The sequence below is a fragment of the Delphinus delphis genome, chromosome 1, assembly GCF_949987515.2.
Source record: "Delphinus delphis chromosome 1, mDelDel1.2, whole genome shotgun sequence".
NCBI classification, from domain to species: Eukaryota; Metazoa; Chordata; class Mammalia; order Artiodactyla; family Delphinidae; genus Delphinus; species Delphinus delphis.
The window spans coordinates 10,311,402-10,330,620 of record NC_082683.1 but is presented as its reverse complement, the minus strand read 5'-3'; positions in this window follow the sequence as shown (position 1 = coordinate 10,330,620).

The window sequence follows — 19,219 nt, the reverse complement described above, 5'->3', positions numbered from 1 at the left end:
ATTTGCTTATGGGTATCAGATCCCAAAGATTCTTCTAGAGAATCAACTCGAGTTGAGGATGAGCACCATTTCTTTTTCTCTATGAACTAACTACACAGTCCTGTAATCTCACCCAGCTTGGGCACTCGAATTGCCATCTAAGTCAAAAAATGTTACCATTGGAGAAGCGACTCCCAGCCCCATTCAGAAACTTCTCACCGGGAGACTGAGCTTCCCCCAGAATCCAACCTGAAGGCTGCCAGACCAACTCAGCCTTGTTTCTGGGAAAACATCATGAAACTGGATGAGGACAGCAAAAACTTGGATTGTTTTGCGAAAGGGCTGCTGGACGAGGAGATACCATCACCGGTTCTGGGGACTGGTTACCTTTAGCATCTCCTCTCAGCGAGGAGGGCCTGGACCTGAGGGCAGCAGGGACACAGGTGATGTCAGCATAGGTCATTCCAGGAACCCCTGACCCCCCTCCCACCCCCCTGCAACACACACATATAGGCTCCTCGACACACACACCCTTTAGAAGGCTTGCCCCAAATCCTGCCACTGTTCTTGCCATGCCTGGGCCTGGAGCCCTGGGCAGGGGTCTTCTCTGCCAGTGCCTGCTGGTTTAACAGTGAACTTAGGCCCTAGACCCCACCCTGCCAAACTCCTGGCACAGCTCCCAGGGGGGTTTCCTCAGGGGTCACTCAATTTCAATGCAGGGAGACATAGACAATTAACCCCTAATACTGGTGGAAGGCACAGACAGTACATCTCCAGCCTGGAGAGGGTGCCCTGTGGTCTATTTCATGATGGAGATGACCTCTCGGGAGGAACTCCAGCTGTAAAAACATTCTTCATCAAGGTTTAGCCACAAACTTAGGATAGGAACACAACTTCAAGAGAGGTGGGAACAAAAGCCACCCACGCAGGCTATGTCTTCCCTCTGAGTGTATGGAGCCAGAAAGCTCACCATAACTACTCCATTCATTACCTAAGGGGACAGGGTGTTTCACTTTGCAGGTGCCTTCACACAAGCTGGTTAAGTCTTACTTTCCGAAGAGTCACAAGTAGCATGACATACACTTTCGGTAAGTTTGCCCGACTGTCCCTAGGAATGAAGATTTGCATCAGGAGAGAATTTTCAGGCATGATTCAGCTCTCTCCTGTGGGTGAGATACCTTGAGCTGCAGAGGAGGCCTACTCTGAAATAATGCTCAGTTCTGGTCCCGCCTGCCTCTGGTTTTGGTGATGCCCAACTGACACAGAGTGAGTTCCCAAGACATTCCAGGGCACATGTCTGGTCCAGTCGCTAAAGCAAAGGGCATAACAAGGAACAGACTCAAGGTCTGTTACTGGCTGTCAGAATGGAGTACGCTAAGACTCAGGTGGGAGCAGAAACTGGGATCAGTTGCACACATATGAAAGCCAAGAGGCAAAGTCCGGACTGGGCCAAAGAGAACCGAAGACTGGGGAGAGGTGGGCCAGGGGAACTCGGGCCATGCTAGCCATTCCAGAGAGCAGCATCCTGTTAGCATGAGCTAAGCCCAGCCTTTTGCCCCACAGGGTTTCAGAAGTGCATCCCTAGCACAAGTGAGCACCTACACCTTAACATCTTCATCCTCTGGCCCTCTGGGCAACTGCCCACCACAGTGGGTTGTGCATTTCTCTCTCCAGCCTTGAGGTTATTTGGTGTCTTTCTTTTCCAGGGAATACAGTGGACTAGAAAAAAAAATGCTACAAAACATTTGGAAATATAATGAGCATCCTTATAAATACAAAGTTGAGGGACTTCCCTGGTGGTCCAGCGGTGGAGAGTCTGCCTTACAACACAGGGGACGCGGGTTCGATCCTTGGTCAGGAAACCGAGATCCCACGGGCGGCGGGGCGGCTGAGCCCCCGCACCACAGCTACTGAGCTTGCATGCCTCAACTAGAGCCCGTGTGCCACAAACTACAGAGCCCACGCGCCCTGGAGCCTGCACGCCACAACTGAAGAAGAGAAAACCCACGCGCCGCAACTAGAGAGAGGCCTGCGCACCGCAAATAAGACCCAACACAGCCAAAAATAAATTAAATAAATAAATCTTTTAAAAAATAAATAAATAAATACAAAGCTGAGCTCTCTAAGTTTGGGAAATCTACTGTGGAAGGCTGGAAATGGACCCCCAGAAGATCTCTGGAATTTGTAAATGTTATTTGGGAAAAAAAGCTCTCTGCAGACCTGATAAAGTTAAGGATCTTGAGATAAGAGAATATTCTGGATTACCCAGGCGGGCCCTAAATGCCACCACAAGTGTCATTATAAGAGAAAGAGAGAGAGAGAGATCTCACACACAGAAAAGAAGGAGCAATGTACCCATGGGGGCAGAGAGTGGAGTGATGTGGCCACAATTTCAAGGAATGTCAGCAGACACAGGACCCTGGAAGAGACAAGGAACAGATTCTCCCCTAGAATCTGGAGAGAGTGCAGCCCTGTGACACCTTGATTTCAGCCCAGTGACACTGATTTCAGACTCCTGGCTTCCAGAACAGCGAGAGCATAAATTTGTGTTGCTTAAGCCACCAAGCCTGTAGTAATCTGTCACAGCAGCCACAGGAAACTAATACATCCACAAACCTACAAGGAAATGTAAAATTGAAAAGCAGAGTGATAGCATGCACTGGCACTTGGGCTGGATGCTCAGAGGCATCTGCTGCTCTTGTAAAGTGGATGCTAGAGTTGTGCTGGCACATGGGGCAGGTCACACAGGCTCAGGTTATGCTGGGATAGAGGAGTTAGAACTGCAACACACATACATATACCCACAAGCCAGCCTTAGAGGGCTTCACCATCAGGGAATGAGGGAACTTGGATAAAGGTCCTGCACACAAGCAAAGGGAGACAGGGTCTGAGTCCTGGATTGAGACGGCTCAGAACATGATCTCCTTAATAGCTCATTACCCCAAGCCTGCTCTCAAATGGGTTTGGGTTCAAATTTATACTGCCTGGGCTGGAGGGGATCGAGGAAGTCTCCAGCTCAAAAATTCACATTACCTGTGGTAATGGTATCTCACAGATAAAACCCCAAACGTGAGCTCAAAACCCAAATGTACAAAGTACATGAGGTAGCAAAGGGACCTCTTCTCAATACTCTGTAATGACCAATATGGGAAAAGAATTTTAAAAAGAGTGGATATATGTATATGGATAACTGATTCACTTCGCTGTACAGCAGAAACTAACACATTTTAAATCAACTATAATTCAATAAAAAATTTTTAAAATAAAATATTGTAGTTAAAAACAAATAAAGTACATGAGGTAATAAGCTATTCTGGACATGAGTCAAGAGAAAAACAGAAGAACTATACCCAAGAATGCCAGAAATGGATTATAAAATTCCTTTTCAGAAAAACATGATTTTAAATGGTTAAATTAATTAAATATAAAATCAAGAGCAAGCAAGACAAGAGATTAATTTAAAAAAAAAAAAGAAAAGAGTACCTGGAAGATTTGAAAACTGCTCAAATAGAACATCTAGAAGTTTAAAAAAAAAAAGACATTAAATGAAACTGATTGCCTCAGTTAGGCTGAAGATTAGACACAGCTAGAAAGAAAATTAATGAACCAGAAGATAATTTTAAGTCATTATTCAGAATACAGCCAAAAGACAAAAATGGAAAATATGAAAAAGAGGTCAGATTGAGAAGTCCAATTCAGGTCTCCAAGGATTTTCTAAGGGGAGTGGGAGTGGGGCATAGAAAGAATGGGAGAGAATCAGTGTTCAAAGAAATAAGTGGCTTAACATTTTCCAGAACTGAGACATCAATCTTCAGATCTGAGAAGCACAAACCCCAAACAGGATGAATAAAATTAGATCCATCCCCAGACATGTTGTAGTAAAACTACATAGCTTCCAGGACTAATATTTCAAAAGCAAATTCACAGAGGGCAGGTCACCTACAGAGAAATGACCCAAAAATCAATAGAGGCTGACAGTAACAGTAGAAGCCAGAAGAATGTCATCCCCAAAATGCTAAGAGAAAAATAAGCCAACCTAGAAATTTATATCCAGCTGATCTCACTCAGTAACACTGGACACAATGAAACTAAAAAATGTGAAGATCCTTCTACAGAGTCCTTTCTGTAGACTGGTCCCAACCATTTCTGACTATCTCAGCTGTCACTGGCCTGGTCTCTAGAATCCAACTCTTCATACCCTGGTGCTCTCCCTTCAATATTCCCAACTTAACTGGCAGTGGAGGTGCTGACCATTGGAGGCTGGGAGGAGGTGTGAGGGTTCTCTTCCTAAGGTACTATTTCCTTTTCACCCATCTCCACACCGTAGACTTCCTCTGTGCTGACAAAGGTGTGTGCTGGCACGCTAGATGTGCCTCTAGCATCCCAGGGCATGTCCCAGCTCTGTCTCCTGCTTGCCCAGCCTCTGCTCCTCTGGACCAAATCCTAATTCCTGCACGCAGCCCTCTGGAGGCTTCATTTGGAGCTCTGATCAGGTGGTAGACCCCGCCTCGTACCCAAACAGACCTTTCTGTTTTCCCTGGTAGAGTCTGGGTCTCCCACAGCCTTGACGGGTAGCCCACATGTCTCTTATGATCAAAGCCAGGGAGCTCTGACCACTTCCTGAAGTCCTGTCTCCCCTGGGGCTCCTGACCAGGGCTGCAGTCACTGCAGAAATTCAGAGGAACCCACCCACATAAATTCCTTCTTAGATTCACTTCTCACCTACGAATCAAGGCCAAGACACTCCCTCTCCCCAAAATTGGCTCTCTTCCCATGCCTCATCACCCCTCTTCTAGTTCCCTGGACCAGCAGGGATGGAAACAATCTCCTCCCTTCTTCCTTTACCTCTTGTTCTCTAACCAGTCTTCTAACTTGTCCTCACTATGGGTAACTGATAATGACTTCAGGAAGATCAAAGAGAAGATTTCAAGTTTCAGGAAGTCCTGAAATGCAAGTGGAGCCCGGCCTGGGCACTTGGCTGCTTTTGCAGTTTTGTCTTCTTCCTTACATGGGAACCCGCTGGACTGATCTCCCCACTGGTGTGTGAGGCTGTGTCTCCCTCCTAATGGCACTGACACTAGACCCTGTAGATTAAAATAGAAGTAAATAGCTCTAGAGAGGATAGCTGATACAAAGCACCAATGAAAGCACATTGACCTTTCTGGAAAAAACCAAGACTGTATCTGTTTCATCTAGTTTATTCCTTACATCCTTAGAAAAGCTGGTGAGATTGGAATTGGTCAAAGGAGCTGATGTCTAAAAGAAAGATGTGGTTTAAGGCTATAACAAAACCAGAAATAGGTTATCTGCCAAGGTCCAAATGTCACCACTATGAAAGGTGGGGGTGGGAATGGGAAGGCGAGAACCCTAGTACGTCACTAATATATTATTTTGACATGTTCACAGTCTTTTACAGCAGGACTTTTACAGTCTCTCCTACTCCAAACATCACAGCGTCAGTTTTAAGTCTTCAAGTAATCCTTACTGCTTTGAGGTTTTCCAGCATGGAAGCCCTCCTTACTTTTTGCTGTCTGGCAATTCTCACTGTGGCAGGGCTTCACTCACCCACCAGCCACATCAGAGGAGGACCATCACGGAAGACTGTTTTCCTTCAGGTATTTTACACCTAAAGCCACTCCATTTCATTTGGGGAGAGGCAGAGGAATATTGCCTGGTTAAGAGCTTTGCCCTCAATTTAAAGGTTTATCTGGTAGAAGGTTTGGGATCGCAGACGAGAAGAATCAACGCTTTAAGTTTTCCAGAAGCTGGAACAAGTAACCACATAGGACCTAATGAGAACATGTCCAAAAATGACAGACCCCATCGAGTATGAAAGCTAAGTATGCCCTGGGCAAGAAAGAGCACCTTCACAGTCCCCCTGCTTGGTGGGCTCTTCCCACCTAAGTCACCTTCCAATGAGAAACCCACCAGTCATTTAATCCCAGCGCTTTCTGAAGGGCACACGGAGGGCACAGTGGGGTCTCTAATATATTCTACAAATGGGCCATTTCCCTTCTTACTCAGCTATGCCCACAAACTCACCAAATCTCAGATGGCCCCCTTTTCCTTCTGCACCACCATCAAGAGCAGAGAGCCAGCTCTGTTCCTGACCCCCCGGGCTGCTTGGGAACAGTGCATTAATGGTCTGCCTAAGACCTTCCATTTCGTGGCGGCTCCCGCCTGCCCACTCTGGACGGGCACAACCTCACATCCAAAACTGGAACGTCTTGGAGCCTCCAGATTACGTTCCTTCTGTTTATTTCTATTCTCTATCCGCAGCCAAGTCTTCTCCAGGTTCCCACGAGTAAGATGAGAGAGGAGACACCCATAGCTGAAGTAAAGCATATTTATCGAAGTGGAGGCTATCTCATGAACAAGTGGTCTGAAGCCCCCGGGCCTGGGGCACTCCTTGGCCCCAGCAAGACCACATTTGCTGTGCAATGGAATATGGACAAGAACCAGGGTGGGGACCTCAATATACAGCTCTTTTGTTACTCAAGGAAAGGTAGGGGATGGGACAGCAAACAGTAGGCCTACCACTCACGCCGGAAGGAGCCTACAAACTGGAATGAGAGCCCTGTTGACGAGAACAGATGGCTTGAACCAGAGCCTGTAAACTGGTGGTCCAGGGTCAGGACAGGACACAGAGTCTGACCCTACAGAATCCAGAATCATGCATTTGGTAATACACAGTCAAGAACTGAGAGGTTTTATAGGAACATCGGGACTCTAGGTTGGAGAATAAGATCTGGTGACGTCGGCAGCCCTCCTAGAACTGCTGAGAAGTGGCGCTCAGCTCACCTGACCTGTCTGGCCCCTGTTCCAAACCAAACATTCACTTCTTCCACTGACTGTCTTTTAACCTTGTATGGCTTCCTCCAAGATCAGATGCTCCACATTTCATTTAAGTAACACTTGAATTTTATTTATTCAGATGGCCCTTATTAAGACTGACCATATAATTTATCATGCAAATGAGGACATGCTTGAGAATGAATGTAGGTGCTGTTAATAATTATAACAGGAAGAAAGACATGAACTGTCCCAGGTACACTGGGCCCATTGAGGACCTTCTGTAAACAAACACTGTTTGGTGATTGGTGGATGGAAGTTCTCATAGATCTGTTGATTCCTGACCTTGGGAGTCAAAGAAAGAACTATCATGGAATGTGTGTTTTTTATAACTGTAATAACTAGCCAAGGGGAAAAAGTAGCAACTTTTTACTAGTCTGAAAGACATGACCACAAAGAATGTTTTAATTTAATTTTAAACTTTGTCTCACTAAGCAAGATACAGCAGATGTGCTAACAAGAAATATCAATAATGACAGTGTTGTGAACTGTCTGTGTCCTCCCAAAATTCATATGTTGGTGATGGTATTAGGAGATGGAGTCTTTGGGAGGTGATGAGGTCATGATGGTGGAGCCATTATGAATGGGATTAGCGCCTTTCTAAGAAGAGACAGGAGAGTCTGTTTCTCTCTCTGCTCTCAGCCATGTGAGGACACAGCCAGAAGACAGCTGTCTACAAACCAGGAAGAGGACCCTCACCAGACACCACACATGCTGGCACCCTGATCTTGGACTCCTCAGCCTCCAGAACTGTAAGAAAAAAATGTTTTTTTGTTTAAGTCACTCCGTCAACGGCATTTTGTTATAACAGCCTGAGCCAACTAAGACAGGCAGCAGATGTTTATACATTATGCATTCTGTGCCAGGCGCTGTGATAGACACTTCATACATATCAACTCATCGTCAGACCCACACAACCCCACGAAGTAGGTAAACCATTATCCTCATTTTACAGATGAGGAAACCAGGGCACAGAGAGGTTAAGGTACTTGCCTAAGGTCACACAGTTAATGAACAGTAGAACCGGGTTCTGAACCCAAACAATTGAGCTCTTAAGTCTATACTAATAACAAGTCCCTGCTTATTCCAAGGCTGTAAGGATCCAGCTTGCTCCTGTTGCCTTCCCCTCAAACAAGCACCATCGGTGGGAACTTCTGAGGTCAAGGCATGGTCCAGGGATGTCGCTGATAGTACCTACATCCTAAGGAGATCACCAGGATGCTGAGAAAACCGTATCTTTGGACTGAGAATGGAAGATTAGGCAGAGAGGAGACACTGAACAGGACAATGAGCCGCAGGTGCTACCACTTGCCCCCTATGCCCAACAAGTAGACCACTTTCCCTTTAAGAGCCTGGAGTTAAAAGTACTCAGTTTGATCAGCCCAAGGGACTATTGGGATAAATCGTTTTCCCCACTGCCCTTGATTCTGCAAGCTAACTTGAGGGCTATGAAGAATTAGTCTTGAGAAAGAGAATGAACATAACCATAATTTTCTTTTGCCAGATTCCACAAACACCATTCTATTGTGCTAACAGCTTCTCATGGGGATGACAGCCATCTTGTAAAAGGACAAAGGATGTGGTTTAAAACAGACATGTCAACGTCTTACTGATGTAAACACCATCCGAGGTCTGGAGGACTCTAAGACAACCAAGACGACAGTTCCTGACCTCAGGAAGCTGAGAGCCTAATAAGGAAGCCACTGATGAACAGGAATCACAACACAGCACATTATGAATAGTATTGTGAAAACACAGAAGACATAGGTCACTCCCACTTTAAGCTACAAACTCCTGGAGGATGGATAGTACCTTCAGTACCTCTAGTTACCGCAGATTCCACATTCATTCAGCAAACGTTCATTTGCTGGCACAGATGTTCAACAAACATTTCTGGAGATGAATTCCTGGAGGAGATGGGAAATTTGACAGGGTCTGGATGGAGGAACAGGAATAAGTAGACACTTGGAATCCGGATGCCTGAATTTGAATCCTGGATCAACCGCTAACTAGTTAAGAGACATACTTTCCTTTATGGGCCTTAGTTTCCTCATCTAAAAAATGGGGATGATTTTATTTGCCTTCTGAGGATGTGACAAGGATGTAACATGTAAGCACATAGCATAATGACCATCCCAGAATAAGCACCCAATCAGCGTCAGCTGTGGTTATACTAGATTGCCAGCAGTCACTATGGTAATTCCTTGTCTTGAATGTCAAAACGTACTGTTCCCACTGGAGAAACAGCCAGGCAGGTCCTAGGCGACCACTCCTTGGGGATCTAAAAGGAAACCTTAAAACCGTGTTCCCGTTCCCATAGGCGAAAAGATAGGAAACAGAACTCTTTCCTCTTTGCTCAGTCATCTTTATCCGTTTAGCTTTTGCAAAACCACCAACATGTTCGCCTCACAGCAGAGGCAATAAAGCAGTTCTCTCCTCTCTTGCTTATAACTATGGCAAGTAGCTTCCAAATACATGCAGGTTACATATCCATATAGATTCCTATATTGTTCGAAAGGCAGGAAAGGGGGCTCAGCTGACAGCCTTCAGAAGGAACAAGGTAATAAAGTCAAAAGATGACCAGACCCTGGCTCCAGGTACTGGCCTGACTTCATGAGACAGACAGACAGACATGACTTGCATTTGTTTGAGTTTCTACATGGTAAGGAGCTGAGGACTGATCCATAACTAACGATAAAAATGGAGAACATTGTGAGCAGCTTCTGAGCTGCAACCCAGAGGTAATGCAGAAGAGCAGCTGTCCAGGTGCTCAACTCTTGTCACCCTCCTGTCCTCTCCTCCCTTCCACCCTCCCCCTTGAGCTGGGCCTGGACGCATGCAGCGTCAGCAGGACATACTGGCCAGAATGACTTTAATCCTTCTGGTCAAGCAAAGTAACCCTTTGGAAATGCTCTCTACCCAAATGGGGCAGGTCGGAAATCAACTAGGATGACACAGGGGCAACTTAGCAAGTCCCAGCAAGAGATGAAGTCGCCAGCAGCCACGGCCTGCCAGCTGGGGTCCCCCAAACAACAGACTGTCAGGCTGAGGGGTGAGTCAAGAGCCCTCGGCAGAGACACGACCAAACACCGGGTCAGAGTGGCACCCTGGTCAAACATGTTGGGGCCCAAGGAGGCTACATGGAGATGAAGAGTACACCAGCCTGAGTCTATACAGCTCATCCCCTCGGAGTTTCTCCCAACATCCTGAGTAAAATGCTAGAAACAGCTGGAAACCAGAGTGATGCAGGATACCGTGAGGGCAACCAGTGGCCTGCCTGGTAATGTGGCCTTAGGCTCTCACCTGAAGAGGTGAGGTAGGAAGACTAGAGAATGGCAGCCACCATCAGTCATGCTTTGCATAGACAGGCTACCACCTCACCTTCCATTCTGGGGCCAAAGGAAAGGGGAAGAAATTTGGGTTGGGGGGTTCGAAAGAGAAGAGAATTAATGCCACAGGACTACCCATTCTGAAGTGGGGCAAAGGACCGTGGAGAGGGACAAGGGTGGGCAACAGAATCAACGCCAATGAAAGAGCTGAAACATTGCTCTCTCCTCCGAATCCTTGAGAAAGACAAGACACATTTCTTTAAAAACCCTTTGCAGAGGCCACAGGATTGCCTTTTTTGGGTACAGCCTTTGGGGTAGGCTGCCTAAGGTTTAAGTCCCACCTCTGCCAACATCTAAACTTCACCCATTAAGTAGGAAACTCACCATCTCCCTGCCAGGTGGCCATGAAAAGGAGGCAGGTGTGATCTTGCCCAGTTCAGGTGCTTACGGATCTGGACACACAGTGGGAACTCTCTTCTTCCTCAGACTTTCAGATCTACTCTAAATGCTTCCTGAAGCAACCTCTACTATATGTGTGTACGGTGCAGTGAGGGAGGATATGAAAAAACCAAGGCACCACGTAGCATCAAAAGTGACAGCAAGGAAGCATGTGTCAGAGCCTCATTCTCTGGCTTGAGCCCTTTTACCTTGTCCCCCACCCCAAATTCTGTCTACCCCTATCCTGTGCTACAGATGTTTGCCTCGAGCAGGGATCAGCACACTTCTTTCTGTAAAGGGTAAGGTAGTAAATATTTTCGGCTTTGCAGGCCACATGGTCTGGGTCAGAGCTACTCAACTCTACTGTAGTAGCACAAAAGTAGCCAGACAAAATGTACATGAATGGACATGGTTGTGTACCAATAAAACTTTATTTACCAAAGCAAGCTGTGGGCCAGATTTGGCCTCAGGGCTGTAGTTTGCCAACCCCTAGTCCAGGGCTTTGGGGTTTATCAGGTTCACACACCAGCAAAACAGCTGAATTGGGATTGAGTGGGAAAGAACGCCATACTCTTTCCACGGCCCCACTGTGGCCTTCACAATCCCATTACTGCTAACTGGGTCAGAGTTCTTGTTGGACCCACCCATGCCCAATCACACCCTTACTGCCAGGGGTCTACCCCTGCCGCCCTAAATTCAATGTGCCCTTTTATGCCCATTTCCCCCACCTCCACCCCACTAAGCATCTTGGACTGTTCCACCTCTCAGGAATCAAGTTCTCCTAAAACATGAGATACTTACAGACACAAAAGATTAATCCAAGTCATCACCCAGAGGGGACCACATGCTGTAGAAGTTAAAGGCACAGGGATGGGCATCAGACCAGGGTTCACCTTCCCCTTTGCTACTTTCCTGCTGCATGAACATGGGCATGCAGGCAACCCCTGAGCATTTCCTTTGCCTACGGAAATTGTTTAGGGGCTTTGAAAATTAAGTAAGAGAGTTTATATAAAATATATAGCAAGGGCTGTTCAGAAATGGAATCATTAAAAAGTCAAATCCTGCATAATTCCCTTTCCTTCAGTGTGCTTTACATTTACGACCAACTAGAACATCTTCTCCTTGAGGAAAGGCTATGACTTACTCTTTGGATCCTGCAGTTCCGGGAACCGTGCAGAGAAAGCACCTAGTAGGTGCTCAGTGAATACATGTGCGTCTCACTCGGGAACAGACGTGATGAACACAGGCTGTGAGCCCCTGAAGTCGTGGAATCGTTTTCACATTCATTTAAGATCTCATTTGTGATACCAACCGGACTACAAACGCCTGGCTGGAGACATCTCAGTGTTTGCTCTCAATCCCCTTCACCTAACTGAGTGAAGGCTTTTGACGTAGAGGTTAATTATTCCTCTTTTCATTTCTTCAAGGAGAGAGTTCTCCCTTGAGACTGCTGGTCATTACTATTCCGTGCTACACTGCTCTCCTGACATAAAGGATTTTTTTCAAAAGAGACAGAGGATTTCATGACCTGATTTAGGCTTGGGTACCTCCAAAAGCTTAGATATAAAGCCACAGGGGACAACACTCAGGGCACTTTAGAAATCCAATCTGCCTTCCCACAGTAACTCCAGAGAAGTAGAAAGGTGTGTGAAACTTCAGTCCAGGAAAACCCCGCAAGCCCTCCTCCTTATGCAGAAGTAGAGGCACGTAAGCTACTGTAGGTCAAATATTCCTCGTGTATACGCAGTGGGAGATTCTCAAACTTCTGGACAAACCAGAATCAAATTGTAGGTGGAGAGGGGTGTGATCAGTGCTTTGATCTTCTAGAACCACAGGCAGCTATGCTCTCTGCAAACAGAGATGCCTTGACCGGGCCCTGGAAGGATGCCTGCCCAATGTCCCCCACATCTCCTAGAAACACTAACAAACACTTGACACTAAAACAGTGCTGGCTAGGCACCAGGCACAGTTCTGAGGCTTTCCATGTATTAACATGTTGAATCTCTGCAATGACTCTGTGAGGTAGCGCCTGCTATCCCCATTTTAAAAGATGAGGAAGCTGAGGTACAGAGAAGTTAAGTAACTTGCCTGAGGTCACACAGCTTGTAACAGGTGAAGCTGGGACTCAAATCCAGGCAGTACGTCTCAGAGCCCTCATCCACTTAGTCCATGAGCCTCCACCTTGTGCAAACACATCCCATCCTTAAAAACTGCTCGAGTTTGTTTTCTCCATTGCACTAGGCTCCTCTAAGTTCACAGAATCTAAGGCCTGGATGAAACAGGCAGCCTCAAGTCCAGTTCTCTTGTTTTACAACTAGAGACAGATTCCCAAGGGAAAGGGGTAGGGTCTTCAATTTCCAAGGTTATGCAAACACCACCTCAAGCCCCCAGACTCCTGTAGGCAGTGCTCTCTCCTCACCACCTTCCAGAGACTCACAGCCAAAATGCACAATTAACACTTGCATACCCAGGAAACCACTGGAGAAACACATGGCTCTTTTCCCAACGACAGGAATGAACTCTGAGAAAGTGGGGAAGCGGGCATCCTATGTCTTGTGTGACTCCAGCGTAATCGTAGATCAAGTCTGTGGGCTCCACCACAGTGACCATTTGCACCCAGCCATTCCCCCAACCTGGTCTTCTTTGTGACCAAATGCACATCGTAGCAAGATGGCTGGCACAGGGTAAGGCTGAAGCCCATGCCAAGTTTTCCACTTCGCATAAAGTGTGAGTCTTTTGGAAGCTCCAAGGCTAGTGAGAAATGCCCACAGCACAGCAAAGGGCTGGGAGACGCTGATCGGGGTGGACCCTTTCATGAGCATCTAAGTTACTCCAATGGTGACTGGAGTGGCACAGCTTAACCCCCACTCTTAGCAGAGAGGCAAGATGACAGAGAGGCAACTACATAGTCTAGGACTGGCTGTTGCTCCCAAACGATGACCACATCCACCATGTCATCAGATCCCTCCTGACGCCCCTTCCCGCATCCTCCGGGGAACCACAGAGAAAAGGGGTGGCGAGACCAACAGGCGCCCTCACTTACCCAGCCCAGGCGGCACATTCAGTCCTGTGGCACATTCTAGAAACTTAAAAGTGAATGTGCTGGGCAAGCACGTCACTGGTTAGCTGAACCTCACGTTCCAAATCACATCGCGGCAGAGACGAGACAGGCAGACACACAGACACACAGGCCTCTGCCTCTGGGGACCCTGGAGCGCCCCACTTCCCACAGGACACACTTCCTACCTGCTTCCATAAGTTGGCACTGCTGACCGAAGACGTGGGAGAAGGTGACCGGGCCGGTGGCAGAACTGGATGTCGCCAGCGTAGACTCCATGGCTCTCCTGGGGTCTTTGGTGTTGGTCATGGAGCAGCGTCCAGACCCTTCAGAGTGTCTGAATGGGGGATGACGTCACTGGCCCAGGCACTGTAGGTCCGAGGCTACTTGTCGCTTCCAAGAAAATGTCCCCGCCCCCAAAGTTTATAAGGTTCTTCCTCTCACTCCAGGCCCTGCAGTTTTTCTCAAACACTAGTCAAGTGCAAGATGAAACCTTACACGGTTCCGCAGAGCTTGCACAGCTACAGGAGTTAGGTGCAAAAGCAAAATCTAAGTTTTCTCCCACAGGCGTTGTTTCCTCTTAGCCGGGGTCGGGGTGACTGGGTCACCTGGAGGGGGCCGAGTCCAGGGAGCCGCTCAGCCCGGTGGCCGCTGGGGAGAGCTCGGCCCCAGCCGCGTCCCAACGCCCGCTGCTGCAGGAAAAGCGCTGCCGGCTCCGCGGCGGCTCCTGCCGGGAGGGAGGACTAGAGCGAGGCTGCCTCAGGCTCCCCGGGGCGCTGGTCTCGCAGGCCCGCGGCTCCTGCGGCTCCGGCCCCGGTCTCTGTCCTCCGTGAGCCCAAGTGCCGCTGTCCGGGGTCCGCCGGCCCCTGGGCGGCCAGACGCAGGCGGGGAGCGCGCAGGAAGCGGACGCAGCGCGGGCACTCTGCAGCTCTAGACCACCGACGTGCCCGCGGTTCATCCTTCACTCCAGATGGACGCCTTTCCCTTCGGCCTGCCCCTCCTCGCCGGCCTCTGGGGAGGGGAGGGAGACGTGGTTAAAGAGCCTGCTCCGACCTACTGCAGCGGGCCTCCCCCCAGCACACCCCGCCACCCTTTTTCTGGATGCAGAGGGAAGTGCTAACTCAGCCCAGCAGGCACCCGGCTGCTGTAACCTCTTCATGCTCACAGCCCAGGAAGTATCAGACACAGGAGAGGAGAATGCCAGCAATAAAATCCAAAGATCAAGAAGAGAAGGGATGGAAAATGCCCTACATCCCGCATGGCGCTCCGGTGACAAAGAGATGGTCTGGGTGCTTCATCTTTGCCAAACCAGACCTATTCTGTGCATAGAACAACCAGTCCCCTGTTCCAACCCAAAAGGGCAGTTTCTCTGGAAAGGGAGGAAGGGAGAGATAAATACCTTTCCCAGGGTTACAACAGCTGTTTCAGTGGGTGCTGTGCCTTTACTCTGCTATCCCATTTGCTGATCACAAAGATGCCAACTTTAGAGAGAGACGCAGCAGCATCTCCGGCCACCATTTTGGGTACTTTCACTGGGGATCAGGCTGCAACCTGGGCAGGACCCTGGCAGCACCACCTCCTCCAGGAGAGAGAGAATGTGACAGCACAGCAGCAGCAAAGCACCCATGTCTGTTTCCCCAGGAGGACTTTGGTTGAAAAGCCATTTGTCTGTTCTGTATTTAAGACACAGAAGCTACAATGGACTTGTTCCAATGGACTTGTGGGCCAGAAGGGCTCTCAAACAGGAGGCTTTTCCATCAGAGCTCTTTGCCACCAACGACGTACAGCTCAATGATGTTGGAAGGTTACCTGGAATGGTTAAGGCAAGGCAGAGGAAGCCTTGAAATAAACAGTTAAATGAGCCTACTTTGTGTTTATGGTTTAGGGTAGCTTGAACCATTGAGGATCCCTTTTCTCACACAGAAGAGGTTCTTCTCCAGGTCATGAAGTTAGAAGACATCAGAGCCCATGCTCTCTGACAACTGAGGTCTAAGGCAACCAAGGGCTAAGGTCAGAAGAAGACCAGAAAAAGACCAGAAAGCACACACAGGATGGGAAATGGATCAGCTTCCCAAGTCTGGCAGCTATGTAAGTTTCAGCGCAGCCCAGCAATGCCACCACTAGAAAAATATCCAAGCTGAGTTGTGGGGAGGGGAGAGGTGACCGGGAAGAGCACAGAGGATTTTTAGGGCAGTGAAAATTCTCTGTGTCATACCATAGTGGTGCATACATGTCATTTCACATTTGTCCAAACCCACAGAACGTACACCACCAAGAGTGAACCTTAATGTAAACTATAAACTTTGGGTGATAATGATGTGTCAGTGTAGGTTCATCAGCTGTAACAAATGTACCATTCTGGTGGAGGATGTTGATTATGGGAGGAGGCTGTGCATATGTGGCGGGAAGGGATATATGGGAAGTCACTGTACGTTCCTCTTATTGTTGCTGTGAACCTAGAACTGCTCTAAAAAAAACAAAAACAAAAAAAATCCTGTCTTTAAAAAAATAATCCAAGGTAAAACTTTATACACTTAATTCAACCTGCAGATGCCTCTTGTTTGGAAAACCATGTTTTTGCCCTCCCTTCTCTGTACGCCTACTCCATTCCTTCTCACTGCTACATGGCATTTCGTATCCTAAATCTACATACTTCCTCTGTCTGCTCCCTAAGGACCAGGCACCTGAGCTGCCTCCTAAGCCCTGCTACTGTAAACCACACAGTAATGATGCCACCTAATGGTTAGTGGCAATAGATCATCCAAGTCAGGACACTGAGAGTGCATGAATGGAACTACCATTGGTATTTACACCAGAGTAAGTGGCATAAACTGGGAGGGATGGATCTGTGCAAGAACTTCCCTGGCTTACCTACCCACGAATGGACTTACTCAAAGATGCATGCGAATTTGATTTCATTCAATGCTGCCAAATACTACTTCAGAATGGCTCTGCCGGTTTACACTCTTTATAGATTCGCACTTCCCTACATCTTTGCCCATAACTGTTGTTCGCAAGAATTAGGAAGATGGGTGATCTAACAGGTATAAAGTTATAGTTCATTGGTTTGATTTGATGCCCTTAATTATTAGTAAGTTGACCACTTTATGAAAAGATTATTAACCAATGAGGTTTCCTCTTCAGGAAATTGCCTATTCATAGCCTTGGCCCATTTTTCTAGTTGTTTTTCTATTTCTGACTTTCTTATTGATTTGCACGATAGGTTCCTTCACTTTGCAAGGTATCTATTTAGACCTTGCCCATATCTTCTCCCAGTCAGTCATCAACTGATAACTTTGCTCATGGTGTCTTTTCTTGAAAAGAAATACTTCATTTTAATGTGGTCAAATCCATTGCTCTTCTGACTTATCATCTGTTTTGAGGGTCTTGCTTAAAATATCCTTCCTTACTCCTTGGCTATGAAGTCAGCCTCCTTCATAGTTTTACCTTTTACATTTAGTCCTTGTCTATCTGGGGCCTACTTTTATATTTAGTATAAGGTAGGGTCCAGCTTTGTTTTTTTTCAAGATTGTGAATCAGTTTCCCAAAAACATATTTTCCCACCCCATCCTTTCCCTGCTGTGGCACCACTATCATTATCTATCAAGTTTCCATATACATGAGTCTATTCTTGAGCTCTCTCCTGTTCTATTTATCCCCCCATACTATGCCGTCAATGTTAACATATTAGAGTTACCGGCCAACATTTTACGAAGTCTGGATTTCAAATGTTTCAAGACAGGCTTCCCTGGTGGCGCAGTGATTGAGAGTCCGCCTGCCGATGCAGGGGACACGGGTTCGTGCCCCTGTCTGAGAGGATCCCACATGCCGCGGAGCGGCTGGGCCCGTGAGCCATGGCCGCTGAGCCTGCGCGTCCGGAGCCTGTGCTCCGCAACAGGAGGAGGCCACAACAGTGAGAGGCCCGCGTACCGCCAAAAAAAAAAAAACAAAAACAAATGTTTCAAGACAAGTCAGATTTGATGGTGTTGCGCCTGTATGTCTCATGCTGGCGATCAGCTGGAGCAGCCGGTCCCCCTCTATATGGGACATATGCCTTCCTGCTGCATAAGCCTGGCTTGCATTCATTGACAATATAAGTCTATTCCTCATAGAGATGTGTTCAGGTATCAAAAACATCTCCAAAGATAAAAGACAAAAGAGAGCCACACTAGAAAAGACATTAACTGACTTACAGGATTTTTGTTACCTCGGTGCCGATAAAGATGATTTATTCAATATCTCTTTGATACCTGACGCTATGCCAGCCACAGGTAGATGGAATAGGAGTGGGGCATGGAAAGTGGCGGAGGGGAGGGATGAGGAGACAGTGTGCGAAGCAGCACAGAGTCTCCATGTATGTGATAAACACAAAGAATAATTAACCAAACAACTGGGAACACACACCACCTTGCGAATTATGGATCATGAAAGGTCTTGCCATTACGTATAGGTGAGGGCTAGCACTTTCTGGGGGACCTTTATGGGAGGGAGTATTAGAGCAGGGATCTAAGGAGAGAAGTGGCATTTACAGCAGGAAAAGGGAAAGAATTGGGTTGGGGGAGGGGATTTTGGCACATACAAGTCATTTGGGCAAGACTATTTTATCTTATTTTATTTTATTTTATTTTATTCTTTGCCAAGAGTATTTTAAATGCCATGTTATATCAGTTTTAAAGTCCACTTAGGGCTCATTAGATTAGGAAAGGTATAAATTTACTCCACTTCAAATCAATGGGCCTATCTATATTTTTAAGATTTCCCCTGGTACCTTTTCAATTCTACATACTAAATTGTCCTCCCTCAGAGGACTCCCCAACTTTGTTCAGACTCATACTCCCAGAGGAATTAAGAGCCAATTCTCTGACAGATCAGGCTCACCCCATCAGCTGTCATCACCCACAGCTCCCAAAAGGTGCAGAGTACCACACCAACCATTATAGAAAGGGAGGGGCACAGTGAAGGGCAATTTAGGAAAATGTGACACTGACCTCAGAGCTACTTGTTTTTATGATGCTTCTTGTCTCGTAGCAAAATACCACTAAGTAGAAGCTGCTACGTGCCATGAGACGTACCATGAGCTCCATAGACATTCTCATTTAATAACAGATACCAGCATGTCCCCATCCCAGAGGAGGAAACGTGGTCTTAGGGAAATTCAAGTGCTTTGCCCAAGATTACACATCCAGAAAAAATACAGCCATTAATAGGTAATCTACAAGATGAATAATTCTACTGGTTCTCTGCTTTGTAACTAACTACTACCTATTTCATTGAAAAGTTGTGCTGTTAGCTCATATTCCCAAAAGCTTCCATGTTGACTCAAGTTCCCAGCAAGTCACAATAAGTATCTTCCACTTTACAAAGTTTTTAAACTGTTTCATTGGAATATAATCCACATGCCATGTAATTCACCCATCTAAAATGTTCAATTCATTGGCTTTAGTATATGCAAAAATATGTACAACCATCAACACAGTCAAGATTAGAATATTTTCCTCACCTCAAAAAACCCCAGAAACTTTAGCTATTACTCCCTACACACCTCTTCCCCCCTCAACCTAAG